The following is a 19,978-nucleotide window of genomic DNA, read 5'->3' as shown; positions in this document are numbered from 1 at the left end:
TTGTATATTTTAAAAACTGTGGGAGTGCAGTCCCTGTCATAGTTAATCCATTAAAAAAAGCAACTCCTAGGGGGCTCCTAGGGATAAAGCATTTGATATTTTAGAGACTATCAGTGTGTTCAGCGTGAAATGTCCAATATGATTTAGTTAGTGGGGGAGAAAAGGGGAATAAAAGAACCCAAACTGTCATGAAGGAAGGAACAAAATGGCTGTTTTAGAGGTAAGCGTGAACCATTTGGATAAAGGTGATGAGTGTGTGTGTGAATTAAATAACTTGCTGTGGGCTCTGTCCTGATGCCTTTGCTAGCTAATCTCTGCCGGAGGCCTGAACTTAGAGCTCCATCTTTGTTTTTAGATTAGAAGAGCCACTATGGGGCCTTGCATCTTAGTTGTCAAATGGTGCGCATTCCCCCCAGATGAAGTTAATCATATTAAATTGAACCCACAAAATCCAGTAGCTGTATTTGGGGAGGGAAGGTATGGTATTGTCTACCTGTTTTTGTTAAGTTGCTTCCTCTTATCCTTGTGAAAGTATTTTTTTTTTTTTTTTTTCTTCTAAAGGTTATGGAATCAATTTTACATCAATTCAGGATATTAGCTCATGGACTCTGAGCTTTAGTCTTAAAGGGTGGAAAAAAAGGGAGTCCTGTCTGAAAAACCTTTGTTGCCACCAATGTAGATAAACCAATAAAAGGACTATCTAACAATTTTTCTGCTCCAGACCATGCAGGTTTGTTCTTTTCAGTGGTGAATGTTCATCCTTTGGGCATCAGCCCAAAATAGCCATATAGCTCCTAATGAAGAAGTAAGATTATCTGGCAAGATAAAATCAGGCTTTATGAAAGATCCTGACATATATTGTGTTAGGCTGTTGTTTGGTTATCTTTAATAATAGGAAAAAATCCCAGGGTCTGGCCAGGGAAACAAAATCCCTAATCTCATCTGAGTTAGGTACAGAGGATTGAATAAGGGTGTCTGAAAGTTAATTTTGCTTTCTTGTATTTCTTGCAATTTCTTAGAAGGATGTTGATATATGGGAATTCCTAGACTAGACAATCAGAGCCAATGATTCATTTCCAATGTGCCAAAATGAGCTAGCATGGTACTTTGGATGAGAATATTGCATGAAATAAGATTTTTTAAATGATATTTCTGAGAAATGATGATTTTTCTCTCCTAACACACTCCACTCAGACTTATTCTAATTATGTCATGTTGCTCAACATCATTGCTTGTGCCTTAATAACAATGTGAGCTGTTCAGACATATTTCAGCCTACCCAGGGAATAAAAGATAAGCATGTGCTAGACATGCTTACCTTCTCAAAGGAGCTAGACGTGATCATTCAGGGAATATATTGCTGTTTCTTATATTTTACATCCAGGTCAACTGCTGATTTTCTACTTCAGTAAGGCAACATGAGGATACAAAGTAGGATTCACTGCTGTGGAAATTAGAAAGAGAATAAAGAGCACCCTCATGAAACTGGATGTTTGGTGAAATCCATTATTCCATGCAATTGTAAAAAATCTGGTCTTCAGTGGAGCACAGACGCTGCAGGAAAGACTGGGGCTGCCCTAGGCCAAACACACCCACATAGAAAGAGACAGTCCCCACTTGAATTAACCTACAAGCTGCATCAACTGAGTAAATAAAGGAAACATTAACATCCTGAGTTACAGAAGGAACACAAGTCTTCCCAGCCTTAGAGTGCTGCATCTTATCAGTGCATCACACTTGTGTTTCCCAATGTAAGACTGATCCAAATCTGCCTTCTCCCTTTCAAGTTCGCACATATAGATATATCTCATCTCTTTTATGCACAGGTCCCTGCAAGAAAAAAAAAATAAAAAAAATACTGGCAATGATGCCAAGGTCTGGAGCATCAGATGGAGTTCCCATTTCCAGTAAATGTACTGGAATCCTATAGACTTGTGCAGTCCTCACCCTCCTCCTTGGGGGAATAAATCAGGGCTCCACAGAACAATGGAAGGAACTGTTATAGAGTTATTCCCTCTCAGAAGAAATGGTCCAGATATTTCTACACCATCCCTTCCCATGGCGTCTTCATCGCCACTGTTTTTAACCTTGATAAATTGGCACGCGCAGTCTGTTTCTTCTTCCTACAGTAAATTACCTGCTTCAGCGCTGGTGCCACATACCAGCTGCACTCAACATATGGCACACAGAGGACTGCCAGCGAGGCCCATTATGTCCTGATGTTCGGTTCATTTGAAAAGATGTCGTGCAGCGTGAGCCTAGGCAGAACTGCCACTCCCTCTGAGCTGTGATCACTGGAGAAGGGTTTCACGTCATGGGTACTTCAGGCATCTAATTTAGGTGAAACGTAGTGGATTTGAGCAAAGAACCTTAAGCGCTCTTTAGAGGGGAAGAAGGTGATGCTGCTGAAGGAATGAGTCAGAGCGTTTAAGATGGATCTAAAGCAGTGTCAATGGATCTTGCCCCCATTTCCACGGCTTGGGGCACTCTGGAGCTGGAGAAGACGGGTACACCAAGCCCTTTGCTACCAAAAGAGAAGGGACTAACCGGCACTTGCACCACAGCAGAAAAGCAGCAGGGAGAAATAGCAAGTGTCGACACACAGCATTTCCTTCACCATCAGCAAAAACACCTCATGAAAGGGATCCTTCAGGCCGCCACCCAGAGATACAAAATCAAGCAAATTGCCGTTAGATGCCCCGCGTGTTTCCGCAGCGGAAAGGCTGAGCGGCGAATGCAGAAGCAACACGTTGGTACAATAACTGACAACATTTTATCAACCTGGCCCAAAAGGTTCTAGGGGACTTCAAGAAGTGCTAATGTATTGGAAAGCCAAATCATCACCTATGAAATATTTACACTTCTGACAGCCTTATAATCTGAAATTCAGAAAGAGAGATCTCATCAGCATTTTTCAGAATGGGAAAGACAGCTGAGAAATTAAAGAAGGGTGATAAAGTTTTACCAGATAATTACAAAAGAGCAAGCTTGAAAACAGCCCAGCTAAAGATACATTACCCAGCAAAATGGTCTCTTGCTGTTATCAGAATAATCCTTAGGGGCATCTTCAGTCCTATAGAATTTAATAGGAATGAAGCCCAATAGTTTTCTGTAGAAAGTGCATTAAAAGCCTGTGTTTGTTATAGAAAATAACCTTTCTATAGGGTTTTAGAAGCTCTTCAGCAGAATTACATAGCACAGCCAACATTTTCTATCCCATTTTATAGGATGATTTAAAGCCTTTTTTTTTTTTTTTAATGCCAATGCTACAGATATTAAGATGATCACTACTGTTTATCTTAGAAAGGAGGAAACTACCTAGTAACAGAGAAAAAATATGATGAAATAAACCCTAGAGAAAACAGAATGAAAATTCCTGTACATCACTTAATAAAGCATTAGGACCAAAATAGTTTCTTTCAACATCGCATCCAGATATCATGAAAAACAAGAGCTCAACTCATTTCAGAAAAATGAGTCAGAATAAAGAGCATCTGGAGTTACAGGATGAGGGTTACAAAACATTAACTCTGGGTGTCTTTCAAAGGGGTAGGAACTGCCACGTACCCTACGTCAAACCAACAAGGAAATCTAACATCCCATAGTGGCTTTCTGCATCATGAAAGCCCACTAGTTTCTTGTGCTTTCTTTTAAATCAGATGCCACTGACCAATGTCGGCAACACACTAAATCTTCTCTCTCCCCTCTCTTTAGGGTAAGACCTGGGAAGTTTGAGGAGTTAAAGCTATAAAGAGGAGCCCAGACTTCTGAGACTGCAGTAACACCTGTGGGTGCTTCCAGGTTTGGACTTTGGGGGCACAATATAAACAAATATTTTGTCATTTGTGACATTTAACAAAATTGGTCAGGAAATGGCATCAGCAGCCACCCCCCACAATCCAATTAATAAGCATAAATCAGTACTTCACGTTAGGAGAAAGCAAGCGCCTGGCTCTTTCCGAATCTCATTTCTACAAAGTTACTTTACAGCAGTCTCAAACTGGAGATAAATGACAGGCAAGGATCCCTCTATTTTGCCAAAGGAATATAAAGGTGCTTTTTCAGAAAATGAGAAACAGTCCCCATAATTTCTCACTGCCAGCTCAGAAACGAGACTGGTGTAAATCAGCACCCATCCAAATCAAAGGGCTGACACCGTTTAGCACCAGTTCCGGATTTTTTCCTTTGTATTTAAAAGGGAGGTCTGTGATCCCAGAAAGTTCTCGTGTGTACAGGTTTCACACACAAATGTGCCATGACATACCTCAAATACAGTTGAACTGAGACGGTTAAAACCTGCCAGAGTCTAAAACATTTGCATGAATTAAAAACCAGCAAAAAAACAAGCGCCAAAATCCCCCTTTCATACTAGTATATTGATAGTACATCATTAGCTCCGGGGGAGTTGTTTCTGATTTGTAGCAGAGAATGGGAGAAGTGAGACCTATTTATCATTCTGTTGGAAAGGCTCTCCTACATTAAAGAAATCTTCTTAGCCCTTTGCTTTTCTATTGAGTTTTCAAAAGCGGAAAATCTAGAAAAGCATTACACTCAGAACAGAGTTTTTTTCCTTTAGTATTCAGTCTTTCTCACATGGCTGCCAATGCAGAGGTTATATTAAAAGCAGCAGAAAATTAGGTTAGAGGATTAAGGAACAGCAAGCTTTCAAAGGTGTGCTGTGCATCTGATTTCTCCCTGCTTTTCACCTCAGGTAGAGATTTTATGTACTTGTGCAAAATGAGCGCACAACTTGTGAAAGTGGCGGCGAATCAAGCTGGCAGTTTGTAGTTAGTATTACTCCAGCACCAGCGGCAGAAATGTTATGAAGGGGGAGCCCCCCCGGCCCCTGTTTCCTCCTATTTGCAAGATTCAGACAGGCAGAAGAGGGAAAAAGCTTCCTTAAACTCTCTATAAAGTCTGGGAGTTTGCTTCATAAAAATAAGATCCTGCTCTGTTGTAGCACTGACTGAGCCTAAGCAAAACTGAAGACCAAACCAACTCTCTTTCCACGCTCACAGTTACCAGCAGTGTGTAAATCTTGGTTCAGGCTACCCCTGCGTGCTCGCCAAGTCCTCACCTCCGATGGAACCGAACTTGGAGGGTGAAGGGTAGAGACGTGGGTCTCTGGCTCTGTGCAAGCACAGGAAGTATTGCAACTACAACCAGTACCATCTGAAAGTCAAAACAACTACAGAAGCAAATTAAGACTACTTAATTATGAATTAGGGGGTCTATGTCAAAGTTCAATATAATTTAACTTTGGTCAAGTTTAACTAGGTCAACTTAAATTTATACTTTCCTGTGTGTCCCACATAAACAAACCCACCGACTGATTTTGCTATCAAAGAGGTGACTTTCTAATAGCAGGTTTATTAATGGATGCTGCTTTAAAATTCACATGAGATCAGCTCTTTGTGGATAGATACTCCAAGCAGCAAGGGGGGTTTTCTTGAGTTGCAAGTTCATGAGATGTGAGCTGAGCTCATGAGCAAGCTGCACTTGCTCAGTCCCAGGGGATTGAGAGTCCCGATTCCTTTCACCGTGTTATTCTTCCCCTTTGGTGACACTTTGTGAAGTCCAACAGAGCTCTTCCTACTCTAAGGCAGGGAAAAACATCAGGATGAAACAGATGTAAGAATCTAGCTAGAATGCTGATTGCATTTCCATAGAGAGACAGTAACGGAGGGCTGGCTGCTCACTGAAACAAAGCACAAAACGGTCCCTTAGATGAGCACAAGTGAATTCACTTACACCAGCTGAGAATCAAACCCCAGTGTGGGGCGTAGAGGTGAAATCTAAATGAACCATTCTGAAAATGTTCCCTTACCCGCTGATTGTGCCAGCTGTCTACTTCCTCTAGCTGCCATTAATTCCTTGTCATTGTCCAACATGTGCAGCCAAAAGCTGGTGACTCTGCCTTCTTATTAATGGCAGGTGTAGAACCAGGTCACATCTGCAGGACACCAGGCTTTCTTACCATGAGCAAGTTCTAAACTAGTAAGAAAAGGGGATTTCAGCTGTGAAACAGGTTAATAGATGTGGAAGTACCACCTACTCAACTGTCTCCTAAACACAGCTTAACAGTTAACTGGACGTGGGCTGCAAACTGCAAGCCTGAAGGAGCCACTTTAGAAAGAGCTCGAGACATCCAGGTGTGCAGAAGGGCTGGGACTGAAACGTCTACGTTTGTGCATTTATGTAGCAGTAAGATTTTCATTGACTCTTGAGAAAACATATCCCAATAGTTTGGACCAGATGTCCTCCAATCTGCGCACACAACCCCTACTGCCATTTCGTTTTGGATGGGGTGCAAAGCTGGCCGTCTGAGCGCTTGCGATCATTAAGAGATCTGATGGCATTTAACAGCCCCAGAATCCTTGCCAAACTCCAATTTGCTTTATCACCTCCTGCCCAACTAGTATCTTTTCATGTAAAATCAGTGTATGGTTTTTGACACAAAGCCAAGTAAAACTCTAACTGCAAAGTTTTGCAGACTCTGGACCATTCTCAGAAAAATAAAAGGAACTGAGAGCAGGGAAATCCCAGCCTCCACCAGCGTATTAAAAAAAAATACAAACAAGGCACACAGCTAAGGAAGAGAAGAGCTATTTCTCTCCAAAATCAGTGAAACAGAGAACGAGACAAAGAGATTCTGATCTATTTATCAGGGCTACAAAATCCATGGTGGGCATTGGAAATAGACCCAGATGTTCAGAATTAGTTGCCTCAGCCACAAAACTAGCCACCTGCAATTAATGTTATAAACATGCAAAATAATGCAGTACCCATAAGGTCAGTCCAGATTATCCTGATCTTAGGGACAATGCACTTGTACAAGCTGGTTCCAGGCGGAATTTCCTGACGGTGACCTAGTTCAGCAGCCCGCTCTGATACAAGCCCTCCAAGGCCTCCGAGGAGCCGGGCTTTACCCTGCGATGTATCCGTGCAGCACGGATACTCATGTTAGCTCTGAGCTGAGCATGATCCACAGGCAAGCACAGCATAGCTGAGTCAGCATAGTGTGGCAACCAGCCTAATTACCCATGTTAAGAAGATAATTATCCCAGGCAAAGTACCATAATGATGCTGCTTCTGGGACTCCAGCTAATATCTCTGTGTAGACGTGGCAGTTTGCTGAGGTTGGTAATACCATTTTGCGTCAGGCCGTATAAGCGCTCTCTGTGCCCGGCTGAGAGGGGAGGAGAAGGTGGGGGACAGCACTTCCATTGCCCTCGCCTCTCACCAGGGCGTTTGAAAGATTAATGTGCTAAGAAGGGAGTCAGGCACTAAAGTTCAAGCAAGTTCTTCAGCCACGTAGAGCTCCTGGCTTTCAAAACTGCCATGTCTCTGCTGTCTGGGTTTCCATCCATGGCCAGTTCCCAGCTAAAACTAAGTAGTACAGCAGCTTTAAAAAGGAAAACAGCATCAGCGTGCCTCTTTATCTCTGCATTAGTTAATGTTCCAGAACCTGCAGAGAGACCTGTGGTTGTGTGTCTGCATCCATTAACTTTTGCTTTATGGTTTCTTTTTTCTCATTACGACTTTCATTCTTCTCAAATCTGAATCGAAGGCTTTAAAAATTTTTTTTAAAGCAGATCAGTAACTTATGGCAACAATCACACACAAGAAATCATCGAGAGGAATAAAGTGTTTTGGAAGGAGAATATGTGGGAGTGGAGAGAATGAAAATGATGATGCTTTGTGGGCAGCTTTTATCTAAGAAAGGAAAGTGGGTCATGGTGGCAATGTACATAGTGAAACTCAGCAGCGGTGAGAGTTCAAGCTTCATGTTAATGAGGCATCCCTGATCAGTCCGGGAGGAAATGTGGTAGCAGAACTTCACTGTTAAACTGTCAAAAACACAGCTTGAAAGCAAGCACGCCAGCCAATGATCCTGGATATGACAATGACAACGGTCTTGCACGTCGTGCTTTACACCAACAGAACATACCGCTCTTACAAACGGAGGCAGGTACCTCCCCTGTCAATTTAAAATGGGGAAACTGAGGCAGGGGAGTGAAGGCAGAAGGTCACTTAGCAGGTTAGTGACAGAGACAGCAACAGCACATAGATCTTGTGGTTCCTTCTGCAGCGGTCATTACATGAAGTTGTTTGCCAAATACGAAAAAAATAGTCTATGGCCTAGGCATGGGTTTTTGTGGCACCTTTCAAGTGATGGATAAACTACAACTGTAGTAATTTCTCCAAATTCTTACTCACTCGTAAGAGTTTGCACCTGATTCCTAGCATGAGACAACTTCCAGGTATCAGAAATTGTTATTTCATTATCTCTCAGAGATATATAATCACATAACTTCTCCCTGTGGGGATAGACTGTGATCAAGTTTCCTTCAGCAGTATTTTGATTAACTTAATAAATTGAACTCCTTAATACTTTTGTTGCAAGGGGTATTTCCACCCCTCTTCTCTCAACCTGATCTTCAGAAATAGTGATATCCCTGAAGAATAAAAGCCTGTTTTGCTTTCAATCATGGAAGTCTGATGACAAAGGAAAACCTGTTACTATTAGTGTTGCACATTTTATCTGGAGTAAGAGAGAAACACAAAACCTGCAGCTGCCAGTAGGAAAAGACAATTTTCAAAACTGAGCTGCTCCATAAAAAAACAACCAAACAAAAATTTTGTTAGCAGGGGAATTTAGTTCTACAAAATCCTGGCTTCTCTATATACGATCAACATGTCATAAATTCAGTTCCCCAAGTGATCATACAATCCTCACACGCCTTTGAAGTCGCAGTACCAGGAGCCTCTCACCGGCAGTGACAAAGTCCTGTGTTTGCAGTGCCTACCGACACTCCAAAGGTAGAAAAGCCCGCGGTGCAAAGGAGAGTGCCAAGTGCTGACAAAATGTTTTTCCTCGTGGACCTCAAAAGCAAAGTTTGCTCGGGATACATGTTGCCTTTGTGCCTTTTGTTTTGTGTGTGTCAACAAATGTGCATCTCCTTGACTTTCAGTGTCATCCTGGCTCCTAAATCATTTTAATAACGGGATGCAGCCTAGAGACCTTCAAGGTTTGTTTGTTTGTTTTTTTTTTTTTTTTTTTTTTTTTGATCCATATACTGCAGCTAATCCCAGGAGCTGCTAGTTCAGTTTATCTGACGACAGTGGACTGATTCTGCATAGTCTCAAGCAGTAATCTCTCCTGCTATCACTGCGACTGGAAAGAGGATAGGAATTATTAGAAATCCCAACATGCAAATTCAAGTTTGCTACATGCTGATGATATGCACATAACTGGAACCAGAGAGACTTCTAATTCTACCGAGACTAGTCCTTACAGTTTTGCCTCAATGCTATCTCCCCCTCTTTGGATGAGTGAGTTTCTCGTGATGTGTCCTACTTGACATTCTAGATACTATTTTTTTTCTTCTTGAGTTTAGCATTTTATTTCCTTTAGCCGCCTTGTGAGCCACTCTGACTGCACTGGGTTGTATTCTCATGTGCTTCACAAGTCACTTAAGCAATACAGGCTCATCAGTATAGCCAAGAAATCTGGGAAATTTTTAATCCAAAAAGAAAGGGCATATAAATGTAAAATGAAAAAAAGAATGGTTGGAATTTTACGTCACCGAGGTATTACTAACATTATTATTGCATTAATAAGAGTCTCCTATGAGGCCTGCTGGGCTAAGAGCTGTAGAAAGAAGAGAGACTCCTTGCTTCAAAACAACATTCAGTATATGATTTGCAGCAATACCCAACCTAGTAACTGGTCTAAGAATCCATCCTCTCTTCCCTCAAGATTGCTAACTGTGGGAAGATCTCAGATATTCTTTCGCTAGGCAATTTAAAATACTTATCTAGTTGCAACCTGCTAATGTCGGTGGTTCAGATAAACCATATGGCTTACACCTCTTCTATAACATTTTTCTCTGTAATAGAGGACGGGTATTTTCCGTTCAGTCTCCAGGCGGAGCATTCTCCTCCTGAACTGGAGAGTCTTTTTGTCCAAGGGCACCAGCTCAAATGTTGCTGTTGGCCCATCTTATTCTCCTCTAGACATACCTGCTGGCTTGCACCTAACTGCAAAGGCATGTATGTTGATTTTCCTGTTCTAATTCTTTGCCTTGCAAAGTAATAATGAGCTAATACAAAAAAAAAAAACAAAACCAAACCCAACCAGATAAAAAATAAGCAATTGTGCATTAATGTTAGGTTGTATCTTAAGTATGGCAATGTCACTGTAAGAACTGGATATACTTTAAATACTTTGGGGATGGCAGAGGATCTAGTCCCCTCCACCCTGTCAGAGTTGCAGCACATTTTACAGGAACTTTGTTAGTAAAACAGCATCAATACTGCGATCGACAGAACTCCAAATGCTAGAAAGACAACATTTAAAGACAGCTAGAGTTCACGAAGCATGAGGAATGACTTTTCCTGACTGTTTCTCAGTAACTTCCATAGGATCAATGCCATATATTGCTACTGCTCTGCCAGCAGAGTAGCCACAACACAGCAAATAAATCAGAATTGGCCTCTTTCTCACCAGGCATGTCCTGTGTGTTTTCCAATTCAGAGTGAGGGTGCTCAGACTGTTGCTATTTATCCCCTAGGGCCTCATTACACTGAATATTCAAGCCTTAAGCAACCTATCTTTTGGCATCCTCTACAGATATGAAATCAAAATCATTTACCGTCCCTATAAATTGCCATTAAAACCCACTTTTCTGAAAATAGGCTCAATAATTAATATCTTTGATTGCACAGGGAAAACTGTTGAATCTGTTAGAATGCATTTTAAATGCCAGCTTTCACTTTCAATGCAAGGCGAGAAAACTGAAATTCCCAGGACACCACCCACACAATCCCAGGTACCACTGAAAAATTAATGACTTTTCCAGACCACCTGATGCTAAAAAGAACAGAGACAGGTTTTCAACACCCGTGTTACTGTCTTTTTCAGATGGAACAGGCTTGCTATAAATAAGTAGGACTACAAAACCACAACTTTGGGGCTAGTTTGAGCTGTAAACATTCATATTGTGGTCTGCTCCAGACATTCCATTTAGGACTGAACACTGGTAGACGCTGCAGAAGCAGAGAGTTTCTTTTCCTTTGGGCATGCAGTCAACAAGGGCATAATTAGTCTGGTATGAAAAGTCTGTAAAAAAGGAGTCAAATCCCTCCTCCCTGTGCAAATTACCTAACCCAAAATCCATGAAGATTTTAAGAATCCCAAGTCTCATTGGCCTCAATCAAAGTCAGATATTCCAGCCTCCTATATCTGCCTCCTCATTGGAAACAGCCTTCTGTGCTCTGCAAAAATGTTTAGCACCATACCAGAATCAGCACATGGCTTCAAATACAGAGGTTGATGAAAACTGCAGAAGGTACCCTTCAGACATGCTTTGTAAGCTCTGTGTGTGCAAAATGTCTTAAAGGTCTCACTGTGCCCGGAAAGCAATAGATTAGTCATATTCTGTGTTTCTATTGATGATCTTGATCTCACATATCCCTTTCCAAATCCTCCATTTTAGCAGCCATAAAAACACATGTAAAGACTTGGGGAGATGCCTTTTTGTATCCCCTATGTGATGTACACCACAGTTTAAGTTCTGCAAATGCTGAAGTACCAAGCACAAAAAATTCTTCCCAACGGTGGTCGCTAGCTAAAATGCAAAGTCCTCTAAAACCATACAGTATACTGGAAAACTTGAAGTTATGAAATCAGTCAAACACACTCTCACTACTTGAGGGGAAGGAAAAAGAGCAAATGGGAGAAAACACTTGATAATTAAAACGCTTAAAATGTTTATTAGAACAATGACAGAGGTGGAATGCTTGCTCTAAGAGCGTGCTGGAAAATAAGAAAGAGGCTCTCTCAACAGATACAAAACCATTTAATGGTTGGAAATCAATTCAAAGCAAAAGTGACAGATTTATCTACACCCTTACCGCTAGCCATATCTCAAAATATTATCTACAGTCATTGAGCTGGATAACTAGAAACAGTATCAAGATGTTCAGGTTTTCTATAGGTGAAAAGACCTAAAAGACCAACTGCATTCTAGGAGGAATCCTAGACAAGGGAGGCAAGCGGTAGGCGAGAGGCTCATTTCTCTGGATCCTCAGACCTTCGACAGCCATCGACCTTGCAGCAGAGTCAGGGAGCAAAGGCACACCTCCTGAATTTCTGTTGTGCGCCTTACATGAAATTTTTTGTCTTGTACACCTCTATAATGAGAGCAAGCAGTGGCTTCAGCTGTACTCACAAAGGCTTCGCAGGCCTTTTCAACAACAGCATGGTCATCAACTTATTTTGAACCACACTAAGTAAACCAGAAGAGTCAGAGCTACGAAAACTGCCTGAATAAAAGCAAGACAACCTCACAACAGATGGGTAGGAATTTCAGCAATCTCTGTTCAACGTATTCTAATTATTCCTCTGATTTCCTCTTCTCTGGTCCTTCAAGTGACCACACAGAAACAGCGGTGCTTGTGATACACAGTCAGGACAGAAAACAACCGCTGACAATAATTGGATTTAGCAGGTTTTTAGAACAGAAGGCTGGTACATACAACAGCCATAACTGCACTGGCAAGATAGATCTAACAGCCATTAAATTTTAATGCTTTACAGGATAAATACAGTATTTGGCAAGTGCTTATATGGACAGTATTATTTTGCTTCTTAGTTCATAATAAAAGGTAAGCCACCTAACATGGCCGTGCCTAAAACTGAGATGGAGAGGGTTGTTTCTAATTCCACATTTCTGACACCAAAATTCAGAATCAGGAATGTTTTTTGACATTTGTTTTTGTTTGTGCCTATGGCTCAGAGTTTGATCATGTAATCATTTACTTATGGACAGCTGAGAAGCTCAATCTCTTTAGTCAAGAAAACTCTAACTGGTGACTTAATCATCATTTATAAGGACTTAAAGGAAGACGTTTGGTCAGATTTCGTAAGACTTGGGAGCAGTGTATTAAACTTCTGGCACCGCTGGAGAAAGTTAGTGGCCAACTGATTAGATTCAGAGTAAGGCCACAAGAATCATCGAATGTACTGAAAACCTGATTCATACAGAAAAGTTGAATGCAGCTGTGTTTGAAGGAATGCAGCAAAACAGCCCTCAAATTTATATAGAAAAATTATGAATATAAATATTTTATGTACTTATATAAATATTAAAAAATGCTGTCCCAAAAAAAGATGTTTTCCAGACCCACAGATACTTATTTTATACCAAGACACACACAAGTTAGAGAACAAGAAAAGCTCTTGCAATTGAGGAGACACTGAAATAGCTGTTGCTTCTGAGGTTGTAGAATCTCTGATGGGAGATCTGCCACAATAGCTGAGACCCCCAAACTAAGTAAGACAAAAAGCCAGTGCCTGGAAGACCATGCTACATAAATTTAGCCAAAAGATACATACTTTCTGAAAGCAATCAACTACTTGCATAGCGCATATAGGAAAATGGCAAATTCTTTGTCACTTGGAGCCCTAAATCAAGGCTTTATGTCCTTCTAAAATATATTTGAGAGCTCTCAGAGACATAAAGTATGTGTAAGGCAGATGTTTGGGAGGGAAAGTTTTCTAGCCCCTGTTTCACGGGATGCAGAAGATGATTATCAAAGTGATTCCTTCTGGTCCGAATAAAGGAGGATCTCTCAATAAGAAGCCGCAGAAGAAAAAATTCAGATGAGAGGCTTCTTTCACAAATGGCATCCAAATTCATGTCTGGAGGTAAATTAAAATATTACTCAAAGTCCATGAACAAACCATTAACTTGCAAGCTAGAAAAAAATAAGATCACAATCCAATCCTTCAGGCAGCAACATAGAGCTAAGTCTCACTGAATTCCTTTTAATTTGAAAAACACGTAGGCTAAGGGCTTTCCACCCCCCCACCCCCCCCCCCCCCTTTTTTTTTTTTTTAAGATCTCAGTAGCACATACTAAAATAACTGGCTTTAGAATGTTACAAAGAAGAAACCTTAGGCTCCACAAGCAAGACAGCAGGAATAAGTCCTGTAAATCTCTCACCAATTACTACACCATCGAGGAACTATACTAATAGGGATCTTTTATAAATAATAAGCATACTGTGTGCTTAATATTTTTCTTGGTTTCTAGGTGCCACTTATTTCCCAGCAATGTCCTGGCTGTCAACATGCATACACAGAAGTACTCATTAGCAGTATTGAAGGATGGTTCATAGAAGGTCAAATAATGGGCCATGACAATGCAATTATGTTCCCTGCTATAAAGGTCACTTTTACTCATCATACTAATTATCTTGACAGGACTACATTTACTTCCACTGATTTCAATGCAGAAACTTCTGCAGTACGTTGGCCTTTCTGATTTCAACGCTGCATTTGCCCTTATTGCTCTTTCTAATGCATGCTTCTTGATGTAAGACAAACAATAAAAACAGTCTCCAAGGCAAAAACCAACCAGAAAGCATTGTAATTAAAAGTTGAGTAAAAAGTTAGCTTGCAGTTTTAAGGACAGATTTTTCACACATTTAGCCTTCACCGCTGTGTGAGGAATCATTATGGTGCAAAAGGCAAGATTTTCGAAATAGCACAGAATCACACATGCCTCTGAAAATCTGGGCATTTTAATTTTCTGGATATAGAGGATGTTGGAAGAAAGATTTTCAGAAGCACCGTAGGACATACTCTCAGACTCTTAATGACTCTACATATTTAAGTCCACACTCTTAAAAAATTAATTTAATTGCACATGGTCACACAGGCAGCCAGCAGCAAAGGTGGGCACTGCCCAGCGCATCCCGATACAGTGATGACACAGCAGTACATTTACAAACGCATTTGCCTTCTCCTCTTTTTCCTACCTGAACTCCCAGATTGCCCAGCCTTTCTTGCCTAAAGGATACTCAATCAGTATCTTTAATAGTTAATTTGTTTAGACAGATCTATTAATAGAAAAAGGCTCATGCAATCTTGCTTTCTGTCAATCCAGTCCAATAAAATTGACCAATCACTCAGAAGTTAACCTTTTTCAGAGGCTCGGAAAGTCTGAGCTGGTTCCTACAAAGCTTCCTGCATCCTTTTTGGTTGTGAGAGGGAATGGCTGGGCTGCCAAACTCCACAAAAGTGCTCCTGAATCAGCCTTGGGGCTTGCAGTTCAAATTAGTAGGATCTGGGTGTTTGAAGTCTCTTTGCCCATCCCACCTCTCGCCCCAACTCCTAAACAGAGATTTCTTACAACAAACAAAGCAGAAGAAAATAATTTATCCCATAAACTTGGAGTGGTCAGTGTCTATTAGGAAGAGAATATATGTTTTATAATTAATTTCCTGATATGCTGGGTTAGAAACAAATTCATAATGGCAGTTACCCTTTAAGACTGAAGGAGAAACTAGGCTAGGAGGAAGACTTTTGTGAATGGCTGTGATTAAAAGAGATAAATAATTGGTGAAAGTAGATAACTCAAGTTGTATGCTTTAATTAAGGGAAAAAAATGTATAGGTATTAAACTATGTGCAGGTAATTATGTGCAAAGCTACAATGAAGTTTTTGAAATGAGCTGGTAATGTCTGCAACTCTCACAGCATTTGAAACGGGTAAGACAGGCTTTAATTTGGAGAATAAAAGTAAATACATATAAACAATTCTGCAAACTAGATGGGTCGGATTATCACAGGGGGTAGGCAGTAGTATTCAATTTATGTTGGTGGACTGTATCAATGGCTTTATTCTTCAACAGAGTTTTGCTAATTAATTCCAGCTAAACCTATGCCCAGCGCGATCTAGATCTTGCACATCAGCAGCAAGATTAGGCAAGAAACATACACGCTGATGTCACAGCACTAAAGGAAACGCACCGAGTTGGAGGAGAGACTAATACATGAAAGTTCAAGCAAAGAGAAAAAGAACTTGTATCATGGAGGGGATCAATTTATCACAGGCCACCAATTAAGCAAAAGAGGGTTGCTGTGACAACTTAGTGCAGCAAACACACTAAGCATTTGTTCTTCATTTCTAGAACTGCTCGGTCTCCCTCCGTAACCTCTCATACAATCAGCAGTCGATTGTGACCATCATGGGTCAGTTTTATTCCTTCAAAACAGCCATGGTGCTTTTACATAGAGACACGTGACAGCGTCTCTGCTGTGGACACCATATGGACAGACTGCATGGAGTCCACAAAAGCAATACACATATAAGTTGTCAGAAGATTCTTAGTTCTCTCTGGTTCTCTCACTGCCCTTTCTTAGCAGCAGGATAAGCATAAAAAAATTTAAAAGATGAGAAGTCCTTGATTTTTCACTACAGTCAGGACTATGTTCATGACTCTGCAGTGGTACATGGCCCAGTTTCAAGGTCTGAGCAGCATAAAGGGTCAATACTGTAAGAGAGAATGAGGCAAATGCAGAGATCTCTTCCCAGCTATAGCCTGTTTAACTCTCCTTGGCTGAGTGAATCTGCTCTGCTTGTGGGTCATTTAATTAAGGAGATGGTAAGATAAGAAAAGAGGGGGAAAAGCACCCCCTCCCATTATTCTTTTTCAATATTATGCTCAAATATGTTTATGGCATCTCTGAGGCACAGCAGGCTTACTTTCATGACGCCTGAGCACTTGAAATCCCTACTAAGTTTAGGCTGTGCTTTGAGTCCCTCTGGAAACAGAGGCTCAGTATTTGTTACCACTCCACTTCTCATTTTAGGGTCACTCTTAGAACAGATTTTCATTCTGCTTTTACACACTAACATCACCGACCAGCTCCAGTCCAGACAAGCCGGTGTGCTGCTGGAAGTGGGTGACCTGCTACTGGACAGCCTGCGAGAATGACCAAGTCCTTGATTTTGTAGGCAGAACACCGGGTTTGCTCCATGAGTTGATATGCTGGGGCACCGCAGACAAGTGACTTTATGTAATCTGGCAATTGTGATACTCATATTACTTTGTAAAGTGCTTCAAGGCCACATATGAAATGAAAAGTGGTATTAATGAGACAGTAACCACCTCTTTTAGGCAATAAACTCTTTCCCTCTGAATCGGAAGTCGACTTGCCCCTATTAAAACTCAAGCAATTCACTTGAAAAGGACGGGCAGGTCTCATACACAGCGAAGAGAGCTGCAACGGGATGAACAAAAGATAAACAGCCCCCACATACCCAGAGATAGTATAAGCACAAAAGCACTCACCCTCCTCTCAGAGCATCCTCCATACTGCCAGGAAATACAGGATCAATCAAACAGAGGAGCCCTCAGGTCAATGGCTACACACTCATAGAAAGGTCAATGATTTGTTTACAGCCTTCCTGGCACCACACCATAAGACGAAGAGGGAAAATAGTTATATGTATGGCTCATATAAATCATCTTAACTAAATTACTGGCCTGCTTTCTTCCATACATCATGAAGCATACTTTACTGAAAGGAGAACCCACTCTCATTTACCAAGAAAAAAAATGAAGGAAACTAACTCCTTCTCATATCAGAGTAATATGGTCATGAACCCATAAATATGTCATATTTCAGATTGTTTTTAAAGTAATCTTTATAGGAAGTTCACATCCTGATTTATGGCCAATGAGAAAACGCTGTGCAGATATGGCTGTATGTGCCAAAGGGAAAAGGCGGCACCGTTTCTTCTCCCGATGATTCAACCCTGGCTTCACACAGCAACAACAGAACTGGGTCAGAACAAGATAAGCAGGTTATTCAGGAAAAATGAGACAATTAGTAATAGCATCTCTTGGACATTTTGAGTAACGCATAATTAAAAGTCAATTCCCTGCTAGGCATTCAAATGGCCGGATTAAGAAACAAATCAAAATGAAACTCAACCAAACCGAAGTCGAGCAATCTGAAAACGTGGCCACAGATATCACAGTGGGAACTTCTGAGGACTGATTTTAGAAAATTCATTACCAGTATAGGTTTGTAATCAAAACCTTTTAAAACCTTAGTGCTGAAGACACACTCTTGGCCACTATGTAATGAGCACAGCCCTTCTCCATCACCACACGCCATCCTCTTCCCTTGGGGATCTGGAGGTGGGTGAGGGTGTGATTTCCAAAAACCTAAAAGCCTTTCACAGAAGCAAATTAGGCACCGTGAAATCTATCTAGCAGGAACGGAGAACTTCTGAACAAAAACAGCATGTCAGGGGAAAACATCCAGTTTTGATTTTTAAATGAGTTCTAAAAATCAAATAAACTTAAAAGGAAAAAACCTGGCAATAAATACTGCTTTCACACAGAAGCCACACAAATGCTCAGACACCCAGCACTGTTTTCCCTGTCTTTCCTTAACTATTATTACCTTGATGAACACATTTAATCATTCCACAGAAAACCCTCCCCACACATGGGTATATTTTTAGGTAAGAGGGAAGAAATATATCCGATTTCTCATTACCTATTTCTATTTCTGAGGCTCCACCAATTTGCATTTATTGCTAACTATAAAAGAGACCCAAGGAATATGGAAGGCTGTTTAGTCATCAGTTTAACTCTCGATTCCTTCTTTTCTCTCTCTTTTTTTTTTTTTAAAGTATCAAATTGGTGTTTTAATCAGTAGCAAATGTAGGACACTTACCTACTGAAATTAGCAGACCTTACTGCTAATTTCACTGAAGCAGTGTGGCTCTCAAGTATTAATTAAATCTTAAATTGCTTTCTGGGGCAGAATGACTGGTCTAGTTTTTATGGTCACAGGAGCATTACCAAAAACAGACTCTGTGACATGACCGCAGACATTCAGTGAATCAATGTGAGAGCCAGAAGAAATTACAAAGAACCGAAGAGTCAAGCCTCAATTTTCTCCTACAAACACTCCGCTGCGCTCCAAACTTTAAAATGAAATGACTGAAGCAGCCAGAGAGAGAAAAGTGAGGACAAGACAAAAGCTCAAGGCTCACATCAAGGGGGAAAATTCTTGTTTGTCCAATTATTTGAAACCAAGGAAAATTAGATGGGGACATAGTATGAAGAGGATGAGAATGATAACAGATAATGAGGTTGTTTTTCATTTACACCAAGATCTCACTGTAACACTCAGCCTTCAAATGACAGAAAAATAGGCCCCAATAATTTCTTTTTTGCAGACATTGTTACCTCTACAGCTAATGTAAGGACTTGCCTCTTGGTACCATTCCTGCTTTCAGGGTGAAGCGAGGAGCAAACCAAGGACATGTTACCAAGGATGGTGTGTGCATCCGCTGGCTTCTGAGGCCAACACCACTCCAAGTTCATAAAAACATTCCATGGCCCTGAACTATGGGAAGCACAAAGATGTCTCAAACCAGCGTTTACTTTCTACTCCCTCTTTCCAAACAAGTGTTAGAACAGTATCTGAAGACTGGGCCAAATATGATGCCAGCTAAGACACCAGTCTCCCAACAAACAGCCAGGAAATACATAGTGGAGCAGATGTCTGGCATCCACTTTTCAGCTTTGCCTGAATAAACATTATTTCCTAACGCTGAAGGACAGGCCTGGTTTCTATAGCACAATCATATCTTCCCCATAGACAATAGACTTGTATTTACATGCTAATTAGGAAACAAAACCTAAAACAAAGCCATTTTTGTTTTCAATCACACACGCCACCAGCAACACTCACGGTGATGTTCCTTTATCACCCTGTGTCCTCCTACAGAGATAGAAGGCAGCTTCACACATCAGAGAGTTCAGAATTATCCAACCTTGAGACTCTTTGATAAAGCACTAGCAGGAAAAAGGGCAGGTGGAAAAAACAGGAATCACCTCATCTTCAGGCTTAGAGCAACCTCATCATCATGATATTTCTTAATCTAGATTATTTTCCAGGTCATCAATTCAATTTCTCAGCCTCTTACAGTTTTCAGTACTCTTTGTTAAATAATGTCAGGTCAATCAATCATTATCTCTAGGACTTCAATTTTCCTTTCAAAACTTTGCCATTTTAAAACCCAAGTTTTCAGTCCCCCTTCCTTACTCCTTGCCTTAAATTCACCTACTTCAACGACTCGATATCTTCAGTTGTCACC

Source organism: Strix uralensis, chromosome 28, assembly GCF_047716275.1.
Source record: "Strix uralensis isolate ZFMK-TIS-50842 chromosome 28, bStrUra1, whole genome shotgun sequence".
NCBI lineage: Eukaryota > Metazoa > Chordata > Aves > Strigiformes > Strigidae > Strix > Strix uralensis.
The sequence above is the reverse complement of the archived record's forward strand: the minus strand, read 5'-3'. Positions refer to the sequence as shown.